Here is a 15,020-nt window from a genome sequence, read left to right on the forward strand (position 1 = left end):
TTACAACCGCAGGCTTCTAAATAATACAACATGTAACTATTACTTACACCTATACTAAGGTAGGTTTTCATTACTTACTGTCATGATGACAAGAAATAAATTCAATGTTTTAATGAACAAAGGTTCTTGTTCTTAAATAACTGACTTATTTCAATGCAACACAGCGGCGGGAGCTCATCTTAGAATTATGTTTTAAAGCCAGAGTTCAGATTTGCATGTAGAGGAAACTTGTTTGTTTGACCTCTAAAGAGTCACTGAGATCCAGTGTGAAGGAAGGTGGAGGCATTAAAAAAAATAAAAAGCCAGCACATGAAAGGCAGCAGCCTGAGAATAATTTCCAAGTTGGATGAAAACGTGAGGAGAACCAGGCGTTTGGGAAAGTCACTCAGTTCTGACAGAAATAACTAGAAAATTTAAAGAAAAAAGTCAGACTACAGGCCTCAGAGTGTCGAATCTTAAAGTTAAAGACAGGACAATAAGAACAAAATAAATAAAATCGAAAGACTTTGAGAAAAATAAGCTTTTTTAAAACGGTTCCTATCTATCCACAAGTGTAGGAACTCCCACAACAGATTCTGGCATTTCATTATTTATCAGATAAAGCTATAAAGCCAAAATGAAAAAGTGAAAACACAATACATCCAAAAAAAAAACTGCTTATACTTGAAAAAACACCATAGAAATTAAATAAACCACCAACTAAAAGAGGGTTTTGTCGAATATAGTCGCATGGAAAATCTAGACATAAATCCAACGTTTGTGTCTGGTCCACCAGGAAATGTTCAAGGAACTCGTGCTTCCACCAGTCACTCTGTGGGCAATTAATCTACACTATATACAAGTTTCATTTTTTTATTGAATTACTGAAATAAACAAACTTTTCAACGACAATCTGAGATGCACCTGCGTAGAGACACTGGACCTCGGCACAGAAGATACATCCCCAAGTGTCTCCCATGAGACGTAAAATATGCAGCTCTTCCTCAAAAGCCCAGTTTCCCATCCACATGAATAGCTAAAGCTACACCTACTCTGCGAGCCTGCAGTGACGAATAAAACTGTTCAGCTGCAGCTCCTGATGAGATGTATGCACACGCCAAGCCAACCTGCGCCCGGCTCCGTGTTACATTACTGACCGAAAAAAAAAGGTACAGTCATTTGCACACTCAAGACATAACAAATGCAGACTGCATCTCATTTAGCAGGCAGCACAGACAGGCCCTTATAAAACATGCATGGCATGTATTCCCCAGCTTATATCTACCTTCACATACAGCACACACTGACAAACAAAACCAAAACACGGGCTGCAGAGAGGAACCGGCTTCTGCTCGGCCGGCATGCTCCATCATCCTCTGACAGGCAATTATTATATCATGCATCACATGCCAAACATCCGCAAAGGCTAATATAGCATCAGATCAGCTGAGAGCTGAGGTGTGCGCGGCAACCCGAGCCATTCACACACACGCACACGTCGGGTTAATAATTCAATACCGTGGTTAAAAAGGGAGGCCTCCCTGCTTATTCAATTATTGACAAGCAACATCTCGACTCTCTGCTTCTGACCTGAGGGACGAGAGCAGGCAGAGAAGAGAGGAAGCAGCAGGAGGAGGAGGAGGAGGATGCCAAACATATGTGAAGAAGGAGGAGAGGCGGGGAGGTGAGGAGGACAGATGTATTAGTAGAAACATGGACGAGACACAGGTGAGCGGTGAATATATATCCGGAAAAAAGCTTCGCGCTACGACTCAAACGCAACTGCCAGGGAAGCAGAGAGCTGGGTGGAGGTAAAAGCTGCAGCAACTGTATGCTGATTTTTTTTTTTTTTTTTGGCTTTATTCATAAATCTGCCAGTTTGTTGCCAAGGGCTACAACCGCTCCCGGTTCACAGTTTTCATTTCAGAGCAATTACAGCTTGTTGCTGCCCCGCTCCCTTCTCTGCATGTACGGGATGACAGCCTGTCACATTACTCGCAGCTGGCCTTCAATCCTGTTTGGTTTTTATTTTATTTTGTACAGTGGAAAAAAAGCTGCCTTTGCGTGGTTTTAGTTGCATTTTCAGCATTTCTTCCAGTGTCACAAGATCATTTTGGTGTGAAAAATTATTTAATTTCCAGATTTTCCACTACATTTCTGTATTAGGACGAATTACTAAACTCATAGATTTAGATGGATATTTAATATACATTTTAACACTTTTTTGAGGAATCAATTAGCACATGGCCACTTTTGTTTCCACTTAAAGAAGCCAAAATGTCACCCAAGTGCATCTGGAGCACAATAAGGACATTGTCATCAGCATATCTTATGATAATCTCATTAAGTTTGGTGTGCTCCTGACAGCTGCAGTGAAAGCGAACACCGTGGTGAGACCCAAGGAACGCTCTGAGGCCTTCACAAAGAAGGTTGCAGCTGCTTATTAATTAAAAGTGTGTAGTCAGTCATTCTGCGATGGAGAAGATAGTCAACAAATGCCCACGTGCCCAACTCTGACTGTTCTAGCATATTCACCATGTGAGCAGACCGTGAGGTGCAAAAAGAAGTCTCCAACAGCAGGCTCTGACTGTTGTTGATATGAAAGAGCTTGTCTGTAAAATCAGAGTAAACAAGTATAAACGAGCTGATACCAACGGTGAAGCATGGAGGCAGATGTCTTATGGTTTGGGAATGCTTGGCTGCAGCAGGACCACTGAGCTATATTATCCACTGGAGTGCTAATCACCGTCTGTTTAAACGAGTCGCTTTGAAGCCACCAGCCGCCATATTGGTACTCCCTATTTCCCCCCAGTAAGTAGGGAATATGTGCGCTACAGCATCGAATAACGAGGATTTTCTCATGTTCAGGGGGGGCTTAAGACTTTTAAAATGTCAAATGCCATATAGTTTTGTTATGTTCTAAGTACTAAGAAAGTCATGTGCTGAAATATTTTGCATTTTATTAATTTAAATATATATGTTTAACATTTATAAATATATAAATAACAATATACAAAAACATATATTTACATATGTGTATACATATATATACATGTATACATATACACATACTTATATATACATATATATATTTAATATGAATAACATGTTAAACATTTCAGCACCTAATTTCCTAGTAGTTTATAGTGTTAGTACATCCACTGACTGTAGAATTACCTGTGAAACGTTTTCACTCAGCCAGAAAACTGCTTGTTGTTGCAACCAAATCCTGTGGGATTCTGTGAGAGTAGGGAGTAGCAAGATGGCGGCCAGTGACTTCAGTTTTTCGGCAGAATCAGCACTCCAGTGTATTATATAGCTCAGTGAGCAGGACCAGCTCACCATCATAGAATCCATCAGATTTTACAACATATAGGAGAGTATTTGAAGAAAAGAAACAATCTGGAGAAAAAAAAAATTAACACTGAAGCAAAACTGGACCCTGAAACACGACAATGGCCCGAAACGTACCAGTAAATCCATAAAGGCTGGTTTAAAATTAAGAAAGTTAAAGAGTCAACGCCTGCATCTTGATCTCATCGAGTCGTTGTGGGGGGATCTGACAGAGCAAAAAAAACTGATTCTTTTCCACTTTAGTTTGCCATTCCTCTAGCTTCATGTAGACTTTCAGACTTTATGTTGGAGTTAACAGTTGGATACAGTTTTTAAGGGAATAACAGCTCTTTACTTTGTCAGTCAGGCTGGAAATACTTCAGTGAAAACGGTAAATGATTTCCAACTTCAGGGTTTCTTATAGAAAGCACCATTACCTCCCCTCTCCGTGTTTGTTCTCTCCAAAGGAACAGCATGCTCTCTCTCAGCAGCTCAAAGTATTATAGAGCGTTTTGAATTCAGCAGCGGTTTTTTTTTTTATTGTTGCATATCTTACATATACCTCTCTCTCACACACACACACACACACACACAGAAAAACACAAAGAAGCGCCGTTTCACTTGTTTCACTGATACGGCCTCCTTACAACCCGCCTGTGGAGCTGTGGGGCTGATCCGCTGTTCACCGACGCCAGATTATCCCAGCGTCCTCCTTCCTGTTCCACGCTGACCGCCGCCGCACCGCCTTCTCCCAGGAGACGCTTCGCTCACCGTTAGCTGCCGTTTACTTCAAACTCAGGGAAAATTCCTGATGACGGCAGGATTTAGGGATGCTTTAGAGCCCCTAAACGGCTGCATTTTAATGCTTCCCACCCTAATGTGCTGAAACGATGCATTTCCAGGAAGTTTATAAAAAAACGCTTTTCATTTTGCTCTGGCGTTAGACGACCGGCGGCTACGTAGGTAGACGCTGAAACGGCTCCTGACAGTTTAAAGGGATGCGCAGGCTGCGTGAGCGCTGCATTGTCAGAGACGCGGGACTCGGTGCTGTCAGTTATACCAGACAACATCTGTCTCAGCCTTTTCTCATCATGTAACATCTGTTTTAATAAACCACAACAAATGTTGCAGCCGTTCACCGTTTCCCATCTTTGCAGCGTTTGAGGAAGTGATGGAACGTCCGACTCTTTTTTCCCTCAGCTCCTTCAGAAGAATGGCCTCCGGTGGGTCCCAGATACCTCTTCATTTAGTATCACTAAAAGCCTTCACGCTTAAGCTAACTCAGTGATTATGAATAGTTGGGCTGTTGGTAAGCAGTCCTTTAGTAAAAGCCTCATTTTGTATCGTTTTTCATACAAATCCAGTCATTTTATTTTAACATAAACTGCTAGATATTTGTCGTAGGTCCTCTTTAGTTATGAGAATGCCAATATACCCGATCTAGACGATTTTCTTTGTAAGGATGCAATTGTAACCAGGGCAGCATCATGATGGGGGGATAAACAAAAGCAGTATTATTGTTGAATATCGCACCGATTACATAAGTGATTAGCTCATATTCCCGTGTCTCCTCCTGGTTTCCATCCTGACAACATCTCTACTCTGCTTTCTGTGAGTTATAGCATCCAGGTCTGCAAAGCTGTATGCATTAATAAGCTTGAAGTATATCTAACTGGTCAAGTACAGCGCAGGCGTGCAGAGTGAATGCATGATGCATACAAAGCTTAGTCCGCCAGAAACGGCATTCAAGTAGGATTTTCTCAGTTTCACTGATACGTTGTGCAGCTCTGCCATACATCCTAACTCGTTTGCATTTGTCTCATCGAGTAACGTTCATAAAATTGACCGAAAAGATGAACCGAATTTATGCAAACAGGTTCAAAGAGAATGCTTTTATGTGACGCATTCACGTACGGGGAAAAGAAGTGGGAATGCTCAGTTTTGAGGCATTTATTGAGCAGGAAAACAATTCCCAGGTGTTCCTAATATCCAGTTAGGGTTGGTTTGTGCACGCTGCGGTCTGAGCCTCCGTGGCGAAAAGAAACGCCGCCTGCAGCTATTTCAGCTCGTCTCATCCAGTCCGGTAGAACCAGGACATGCTGGACACAGACCAGACACACAGATTCAGACTTTTTTGGTGAACGTCCTTTGCAGAGGTGACTGCGGGCAAAAAAACATCCGTGTGGCGGTGCAAACCCAAACGGACTCTCAGAACTGCTAGAACCTCTCCATGTAGGACCTCACAGTTCTCCTACAGAACCCTTATGGTGACGACTTTATCGCTTAAATCCTTTCTATACATGATGAAGAATAACTGAGAGCAGAACATGATGGGTGTTCAATACAGATTTGCTTTTTTTTTTAATACAGAGATCCTGAATTATTATTTGGTGACATTTTTTAATTATATTGTGCCAGAAAAAAAAAAATCCCATCACAGACAATCACTTAAGTTATTATCTTGTGCTCCCAAGAGGAAAAATAATAATTAATGTCACAACAGGAGCTCTGTAGAAATTAAATTTAATGCCAATCCAAATGCTTCAGACTAATTAAAATAACTCGGTAATATCTGCTTATTACATTATTCAGCAGCCGATGCAAATAGACGGCTCGGCTGTCCATTTCTGACGGCATGTTTGAGAATTCGTTGAGTTCGCACCTCTCTGTAACAAGTGTAAAAAGAGGCGAGAACGACTCCATACGTATTTCTGTGTTTCAGCAAAGCCAGAGCAGCTGCGACACCAAGAGAAAGCGAGGAGACGGCAAGAAACGGCTGAGAATGAAAGCGAAACCCATTTTTTCCCCTCTGCTTTCACAACAAACAGCCACACCACCACAATTACAGCCGTAAAGGCTCTCACTGCGGTAAGAGAAGAGAGGAGCATGTGGAGCCGCCACAACATGCAGAACAAACCCAGAGCCTCCCAGGGTTCCTCAAGTTTACTTTGGTTTGTTTATGCAAATAAATACAATAAAAATAAACTCCTTACAGCCACATTTAAACATCACAACACACTAAGAGCCGTCTGCATCCGAGGGATTTGATTTATATCCCGCTTTGGTTTCAGGACACAAAGTCCAAGAGTTTCAGGAATTTGCATCATCTCAAGAGCGTCGAGTGAAATTCCTGGAGGAATTGGTCACTAAGCTGCCAAAGGTTTCTGCACGTCCGGCTTTAAGCCCCTTCTCTGGCTGTGGCCCCTCAGAGACGCCCGGGGCCGCTCCGCCTGGGGCCGCTCCGCCAGGGGCCGCTCCGCCAGGGGCCGCTCCGCCAGGGGCCGCTCCGCCCGCCGGCCTCTCAGCCCAAACGGCTCCTCAACCTCAAACTGTCTGATCTGCATCAAGCTAACCGCTAAGTGTGGCCGCCGAGCTGGCCGTCACAGGGTCCGTAATTACGCTAAATCCCAGCCTGGATTTGGAGGCGGCTTGGGAGAAGGCCTGAAAACGGGTTTCCACTAATCCCGTGTTCTCACATCCGGCTCAGGAAGGTTTGTAGCGCCGTGTGGACGGCCGACAGAGGGCCGCTTCAGAGGACAAGACGAGCCGGGGACCGGGGCCAAGCTCCGCCGCGTCATAATAATCCATCCAAAAACTCGTTTTCCCACAGTGCCCTCCGGCAGGACATGACTTGTGAGGATGGGCCGCTGGTGTAGCATGTAGTCTGTGTGACTGAGCCGCTGACTGTGCGTCTGTTGATTTGAAGCGTGTGTGAGCGGCGCCTGCGACGGAAAGATGAAGCAATCAAAGCTGCAGGGGATCATTGTCGCGGTCTGAGCCTCCGCTGCTGTCTGCTTCCTGAATCCCAAGGTTAATCACATCCTACGTGGACGGGGGAGGTCAAAAATACAAGAGGAGGAGAAACACAAACACTCAGAGGAGAGGGAGAAAATGTGGATATCTGTTAGGATTCTTTCATCTTATGGTGATTTTTTTATCAATCTAATCCATGAGTTCAGGGAAGAGATGCCGTCTTAGTGAGGCGGCTTGTGAGGCGTCCATTCATGCTTATCAGACCAGGTTTTCCTCTGAATATTCCCTAATTATCCGTGTAGTCCACCTCGTTTTCTGCTCCGCGTCGACCCAAACAGCAGCTGAAGGGTTAGCGTCGCATTGCTGGTCACACTGGGAGAAATCTGAAGACGCATTTCAACGAGGCAACCCGTTGTTCCTTCAGAGCTTTGGTTTCTGGATCGTTTTATTTCACCCGGGTCACCAAATCATCATCGTCATGTAAACAGACCGCTGATGCTGGGACGGTTGTCCCTGCAAGCTGAGACAGGGCTACGTCCACCATTAAAAACAGCAGTGGTGGAGAAAGTACTCATACAATGTACTTAAGTAAAAGTACAAATACGCAGACAAAAATTTACTCAAGTAAAAGTCAAAGTACCACATTATTATTTTACTTAAGTAAAAGTAAGAAAGTACATGCTTTTAAAACTACTTAAGTATTAAAAGTAAAATTACTTGCCAACGTTTCCAACCAGAACGCGCAATGACGTAAAAAACGCACGCTCGCGTAAAATACGGGTTGGAACTGCGCGTTATTGTACGGACGATAATATGCCTAATCGGCTTGTCATACAGGCAACAACTCCTCGCCGCTTCGCCTAAGCAAATTCCTGCGGGAAACACTGCCATATTCTGATCTATTGAATATGACTGTAACTGTTACATGGAGATTATTTTAATGGCGCTAACATTTATTTAATAACCAGGACGTGAAGGAGTTTAGCGTCAACTTATTGCTTTCGGGGAAGGCAAAGGCGGCATTGGAATCTCCAGGAAGCGTTTTTTGACCCAGTTATTTCAAAGAAATCTTTTAAATAAGGCCATGGGTGGGGCAGGTCTTCTGGAGGATGACTATCCTTGGACTCCATTCTGGGAGTTAATGATTCTGCAGGTCCTGCGTACTGTGCTGCTCTTCTTGAGGGAGGACCTATTGGTTATTTCCCGCTTTGGATTGGTTCAGCGGACTGATTCTGCTCTCGCCATTGGATACTTTCAAACTAACGAACAAATCAAAAAACCGAAATGCGTCTTGGATGGAACGAGTAACGAAACGCTGTATAGAAATGTAGTGAAGTAGAAAGTACAGATACTTACTGTTAAATGTAGTGGAGTAAAAGTAGAAAGTATCCATTATTAAATCTACTTAAGTAAAGTACAGATACACGGAAATTGTACTTAAGTACAGTAACGAAGTACTTGTACTTTGTTACTTCCCACCACTGAAAAACAGCCGGAAAGAGTCAAACTGAGAGTTAAAACCGTAAAATCAGTAAACAGAACATCAATCTAAGATGTTTCATAGCGGCAGAGTTATGTGATGTCACTTTAAACTTTGGGGAAAAGTGTAACTGTGACTCTTAAATGCTCCCTTTGTGAAGACAAGTCTTGCTTTCTCAGCAATAAAACGACAACAGATGATTCTGTCACAGCGGTTGAACTTTCTAACGTATGCACCGTCACTTTAAAACTCCTGGAGACGTTTAAACTGAGTAAACTGTAAATTAATCTCACCAAGGAGAGGAAGCTCAGTTCTGCTCAGGATGACACCTAAAGCCCGTTACACTGAATTAAAATCCCATTTTTTACACAACAGATGTGTAAATATCCATATTTTATTAATAAAATCCTGTAAGGTGTGTCCCACAGGAAGACCTAACCACACAGCGGGGGAACGCAGTCTGTCTGCTTCTTTCAAACTTCTAATTGGTTAACGACCCACAAATATTCATGCTGTGGTCGTCCTCATATGTAACCTGCAGGATTCAGAAACGATACGTTTAAAAGTGAAAACCAAAGACTTGATGAGAGCAGTCCTGTCCGTTCCTCCACAGGCAGCTGGAATTTAGCTAATTTAGTTCATTTGATTAACATTTCCCAGATGACCTTACACATTTCTTTATGTATTCAAAGTGTAAGCACTGTAAACACAAGGATTTAGCATGAGAGGTTGGGTCGGAATGTTTTGAAAAATCTTGGTTTACCCCCATTTTATGAGTATAATAAAATAAACGTGGGTTCGTAATAAACGCTGATTTCCTCTCCTCCTGTAAGAACTGTTTTCTGACTACGTTTCTCAGCTGATAATGCAGTTCTGGCTCTGCTTTCTCTGGTAAAAATTCACCCTGCAATAGTTTTTTTTACAAGGTTACACGTTCTCAAAGCAATAATGTTAAAATGAAGAGTAAAACTCTTTCACCCTTCTGACTATTGAGCTAAATCTGGTTTAAAGGACGATGTAAAAATTAGGAGGTAAAGCGATCCAACCAGGACCAGGATGAGGATTTGGAGTCTTTGACTTTGAGGCAACAAACAAAATGTCAGATTAGAGGTGATTGTCTCCCAGGAAGCCAACAAGGTCCCTGGTTTGAATCCCACAGACCTGAGCGAGACCTTTAGGCCCCAGATGGTCTCCAGGCGCCGCACAGTGGCGGCCCTCTGCTCCCTGAGGGACGGATCAGGTCCACTAGACACTTTTCATTAGAATGTCCAAGGTTACAAAGAAAAATAAAGACGCAGATGATATCAATAAAAAGGAGATTACGTCCCGCAGTGAATGTTTCAGTCAGTTTTTTCTTGAATGCAAGCGACTTCAGGAACTTTTAAAGTCAGGAAGCATTAATGGATGAAGTTTTCCTTGTTAGGCCAGAGGAAGGTGGGTGATGAAGAGATTACCTCGTCCCACCAGGTTGGGGGTCGTGATTTTACCCAATAGTTTATAGGGCTGTGCATAAAAATAGGTACAAAGATTAATATTGATATTTTTAAAAACGATTCTGGCTTTCAATGTCGATATACCTCCCAACCCCTAGGGGGCGTTATTACAGAGCGCCATTACTGTTCACAGTGAGACGAATGTGCCGAACGGCCGACAGGATTTTAGAAGCGCCTTCGTCCCTAAAATCTGACGTTTGGGCACATTTTTGGTTTTTTTATGACAAGTTAAATGCATTGAAGCAAATGCACTTTATTTTCCTGTTAATAAATCAGTGTTCAATAAATTTAACATAAATAAATTTTTTTTTTTTTTTTTATTGAATGACTTTGAGCATTCATTTAAAAGTAATAAATATCAATATTGGAGTCAAATCAAATCAAGCTTAGCTATATAGAGAATCGTATTGTATAGTGAGCAATGTATCGAGAATTGTATCCAATCAGTTCATCCTAGATGGTACCCAGCCCTAATAATTTATCTGTAACTGATCCACATTATTAATTTAAAGGAACATGTTAGAAAAAGCCACCAGGGCCTTGTCTGACTCTGGAACATGATAGCTTCAGCAAGACGATTGCTTCGGCTTCCTTGGAGCTGTAAAGTTTTACAGGTCAGTCAAAGTCCAGAGAACCAAGCGAGTCCAAACGTGTCGCCGCACAGCTGGAGGTTTACAATCTGAAAGACTGAAACCTCCACCGGTGCAACTGTAAATCACACCAGACAAGAAACTAACATGATGAGAGCAAAGATTTACTAGTTTTCCCCCACTTATCCGCCGCTGCTGCTGCAGCTCCATGAAGAAATGACCTGATTTTTCATGAAGTCAGATTGAGAAGGAGGAGAGTTCCCTCAGATTTATGCATATTCCTGAATTATTTATGAAAAACCAAACCTTGGCGGCTTTTGCCTCCGCACATCAGGAGCGTGCTCGCAGGTGATTTAGAGCAATCTGCGCACATCTCTCTCCTCTTGCCTTAGTACTCCAGCTTATTCCTGACATTCTTTAAATAACCGAGGGGAATAAAAATCTAATGTTCAAAGGCTTGATGTTCTCTCTGCGCTGCAGCTCGAGCAGAACTCCCGTTTGGGCTCACCAAGCGCCCATCAAGCCCGTCTCTGTCCACCTTTACCTGACAGAAGTTCACCGCTGTGTTTGCATGCATTTACATACAGATTTATGGTATTTTTATGCCACCTAATTACAGTTTATGCTTCCAGGACGCGTAAAAAAAAAATTATATACAGTAGCAGTTTGCATAACAAGAGAAAATGATCAGAAAAGGAGAAACAGCAAATAGGACCAGCAGGAGGGAGAAAGCAATTTCATTTTTTATTTTATTTTTTCAAAGGTCTATTTTAAACACAGTTGACAAGGTGTGGCGAGGCACTCTGTCATTATGAGGCGCGCCGGATGCCGGTGCTCGGGGATTCACGGTGTAATTAGCCGGCGAGGCGGCTGAGCGACGATCACGGAGCCTGATCTGCATTTGAGACGCGGCGGGGAGGGTTGAAAGGGCCGGGCTTTCCGTTTCAATTACCTGCTCCGCTGCCGTCTGCAAAGAAATGACATTATCTGCTTCAAACTGGGTTTATTTCACAGCGCTGCTTTATGTCGGTGTCATCCTTTATCTGCGTGAGGCCGGTCTTTTATTTGCAATTATTAGACAGAGGTGAAAGAGTGACGGCGGGGGCTAGATGGATGGATAGATAGCCGGAGTGCCGGCGGCACTGATGAGGAAATCCATCAGAGGCCGAGGGAAGCTGGTCTGCATGTGAATGAACGGCAGCACCAAACCTGCCGCTCACCTGCAAGCGCTTCACAAGCCACGCCTTCCTTTAGTTAGCACACAGCTTCAGTCGCTTCAGCTAAAAACCACTAATCAAAATCTGGGTGTAGTGATGGACTCAGACCTGAACCTTCAAAAGCATCTAAAGACAATTACAAGGTCGGCTTTCTATCACCTGAGGAACATTTCCAGGATTAAAGGACTAATGTTTCAGCAGGATCTGGAAAAACTAATCCATGCGTTGATTTTTAGTCGAATTGATTACTGCAACGGTGTTTTCACAGGTCTGCCTAAAAAGTGGATCAGACAGCTGCAGCTGATCCAGAACGCTGCTGCCCGCGTCCTCACTAAGACTAAGAAAGTAGAGCACATGGACCCGGTTCTGAAGTCCTTCCACTAAGACTAAGAACGTAGAGAACATGGACCCGGTTCTGAAGTCCTCACTAAGACTAAGAAAGTAGAGCACATCACTCCAGTTCTAAAGTCCTTCCATGGCTCCCTGTATCTCAGAGAATAGACTTTAAAATACTTCTGTTAGTCTATAAATCCCTGAATTAGCACCTAAATACATCACAGACTTGTTATCAGGGCATCAACCCTCCAGACCACTCAGGTCTTCTGGCTCCAGCCTGCTCTGCAGAACCAGAACCAGAACCAGAACTAAATATGGAGAAGCAGCATTTAGTTCCTATGCTCCACTGATCTGGAACAAACTTCCAGAAAACTGTAAAAGTGCTGAAAGCCTGAGTTCCTTTAAATCAAGATTAAAAACACATTTGTTTAGGATTGCCTTTAACTGTTCCAGTTAACTGAATCACCACTTCTTTGTTCTAATTTCTATCTACATTTTATTCCTACTTGCTTTTATTCTGTTTTAATTTGCTATATTTTAATCATGTAAAGCACTTTGCATTGACCCTGTACTGAATTGTGCTATATAAATAAATTTGCCTTGCCTTCCTTACCAGCGGCTGCACAGCGGAGAGCAAGAGGACGTTTTCCTCCCATCAACCATTAAATCATCCAATAATTCCACATTGCACAAATACTTTATACCAGTTCAGTGTTTGATCTTTGACCTGAAAACAGAGCCTGAGCTCATCGTTTTTTTTAAAAAAAGCTTTCCTTTACGCTTTTAAAAACCAAACCAGGCTAATTAAACAACCCTTTCACGTACAGTTAAACATCCTGCTATCTGTCTGCTCAGCAAAGCTCAGACAATATATGCAAGAACCAAAAACAGAAGAAACGTGGAGCATATGGTCGCTTCAAACCAAGACTTTTATCTGCAGATGTTCTCCAGGTTTCTTAAACTTTCTGGCTAGACAACAGGTCCAGCCAGCTGGCATCTCCCCAAAAACATGATGCTTTCATAAGATTATCGGTTCTTATGCTTAAAAAAAAAGATCCATCTTCATGCCTGTCAGCATCTCGATGTCCTTCAGATATGATTGGTGTTGTTTAGCTAATTAGCAAATACAGAAAGCTTTGAAATAATCTAGCGCTACTGTAGAGATAAATGCTGACTGAAGTGTTAAAACCATGAATTTTCACCTCTCCTTTTAATCAATGACGTGATAACGTGTGAAACTTTAAATGTGAAAACAGCCCAAGTCATGAAATATGTGATCTACAGCGATAGGTTGATATTTTCCATCTCTCTCCAGTCTAAATAAAGCATTTTTAGAAAAACAATACTGACTAATCCAGTTTAATTTTTATGCATGTTTAATGTGATAAAACTCGTCCTGTGATTGGCTGTTCAGCACCCCCTGACATCTCCTCCCCCAGAGACTCGTGGTTCAATTAAGAGGTCCGAAGCTCCTTACTTCCTAATTTAAATGTCATTAAAGCTACAGTTTCTGTTTCTTACAACGCAACAGCAGAGAGTCTCCAACACAACAACATTTGGGTTCTGCCTCGCCGGTCTGAAGACGCTTTCTTCCTGTTTGTTACTTCAGCGACTCCGATGCTAAGAAGGGACTCAGAGCCCAACGGAGGGAAGAAAAAAAAACATTTAATTTTGTGGCGTCCAACTGTGCGTTAGTCCCCCCGCTGTTTTCGCTCCTCATGCAGAAACGTTTTCCCCAGAAGCAGCCGAGTGTGACACAACAATTTAATTTAGGGGAAAATAAGAAGGATCATTCTCCTCTGCACAGCTACGGCAGAAAGAGACGACACTGAGCTTCAGCCGTTAAAAGGGTAGTTTTAATTGCTGGAAATGATAGCTGAATTAAACTGACACCATTTAAAAATGACTTCTTCTCACGATTAGATTTGGATTACAAGAATAACACAACTGTAATTTAACCTCCCTTTTATAGATGCTCTGCATTGGAAAGTCAAAGTCATCTTTCAGATTCTTGAAATGTACCATTTCAACCTAAAGTTCATATTTGGAGATTCATGAGAGGTCTTTGACAAAAGATGCAAAAAAACTCAAAGATCTCTCCCTGAAGTACAGTATTTTTTTAAGCATTTCTGGACAATGTGATTCAAATTACTGATTGAGTGGTTCGGGTTTGCAAGTCATCCACATTTCCACCAAGAAGAATCAAACTCTTGCAGTTTTTATGTTCCCCTGCCAGGATTATTAAAACCAGAAGCACAGACCGCAGGTTTTATCAGAGCATCTAAAGCTTTCAGGATCTCCGTCCAATCCTTCATCTGAACATAGAAAGCCAAAACTGTTCCCATCCAAGGTTTCCACAAGCAAGAAAAAGGCGCTCCAGGTCAGTGGTTATATTGTTATTCCTACTTGTAATAAGTGACCGGTCACAGCAAAACCAGGAAGTTTTAGTTTTGAGTTATTTACAGAAAGGGTGAAATCTAAGCTTTCCAGTGATGTCAAACTCGTGGAAATCAACAACGAATTGAAGAATATACGAAAGTTTGAATGTTGGCATTCTGCAAAGATTAGTGAGAAAACAGTCATCAAAGTTTCTTTAAAATCCCCTTCAGCCAGGAGGGTGTGAACAAAAGCTGCTGATTTGAATAACTTTACAATTACGGTCATTTATTTAGCACTGAGGGGTTTCTTCATAACTTTAACAAGCATATTGTGCAATAAAACAATAATCTCCATTTTCTCGGGAATCAAAGGTTTTTTATGTTTTTCCCAGTTTGAGCTCTGCCTACTTGTTCCTACTTTTGCTGCAGCGGGTCACATATTTTTTAACGGGAAACAAACA

The 15,020-nt window shown here is 42.3% G+C and overlaps 1 protein-coding gene across 4 annotated transcripts in view; it reads right to left on the reverse strand.

The window, feature by feature from the left end:
• pvrl2l (PVR cell adhesion molecule related 2 like) overlaps positions 1–15,020 on the reverse strand; it is a 476,506-nt gene that overhangs the window by 310,510 nt on the left and 150,976 nt on the right. The window lies entirely within an intron of this gene.

Source organism: Fundulus heteroclitus, chromosome 13 (genome assembly GCF_011125445.2).
Source record: "Fundulus heteroclitus isolate FHET01 chromosome 13, MU-UCD_Fhet_4.1, whole genome shotgun sequence".
NCBI lineage: Eukaryota > Metazoa > Chordata > Actinopteri > Cyprinodontiformes > Fundulidae > Fundulus > Fundulus heteroclitus.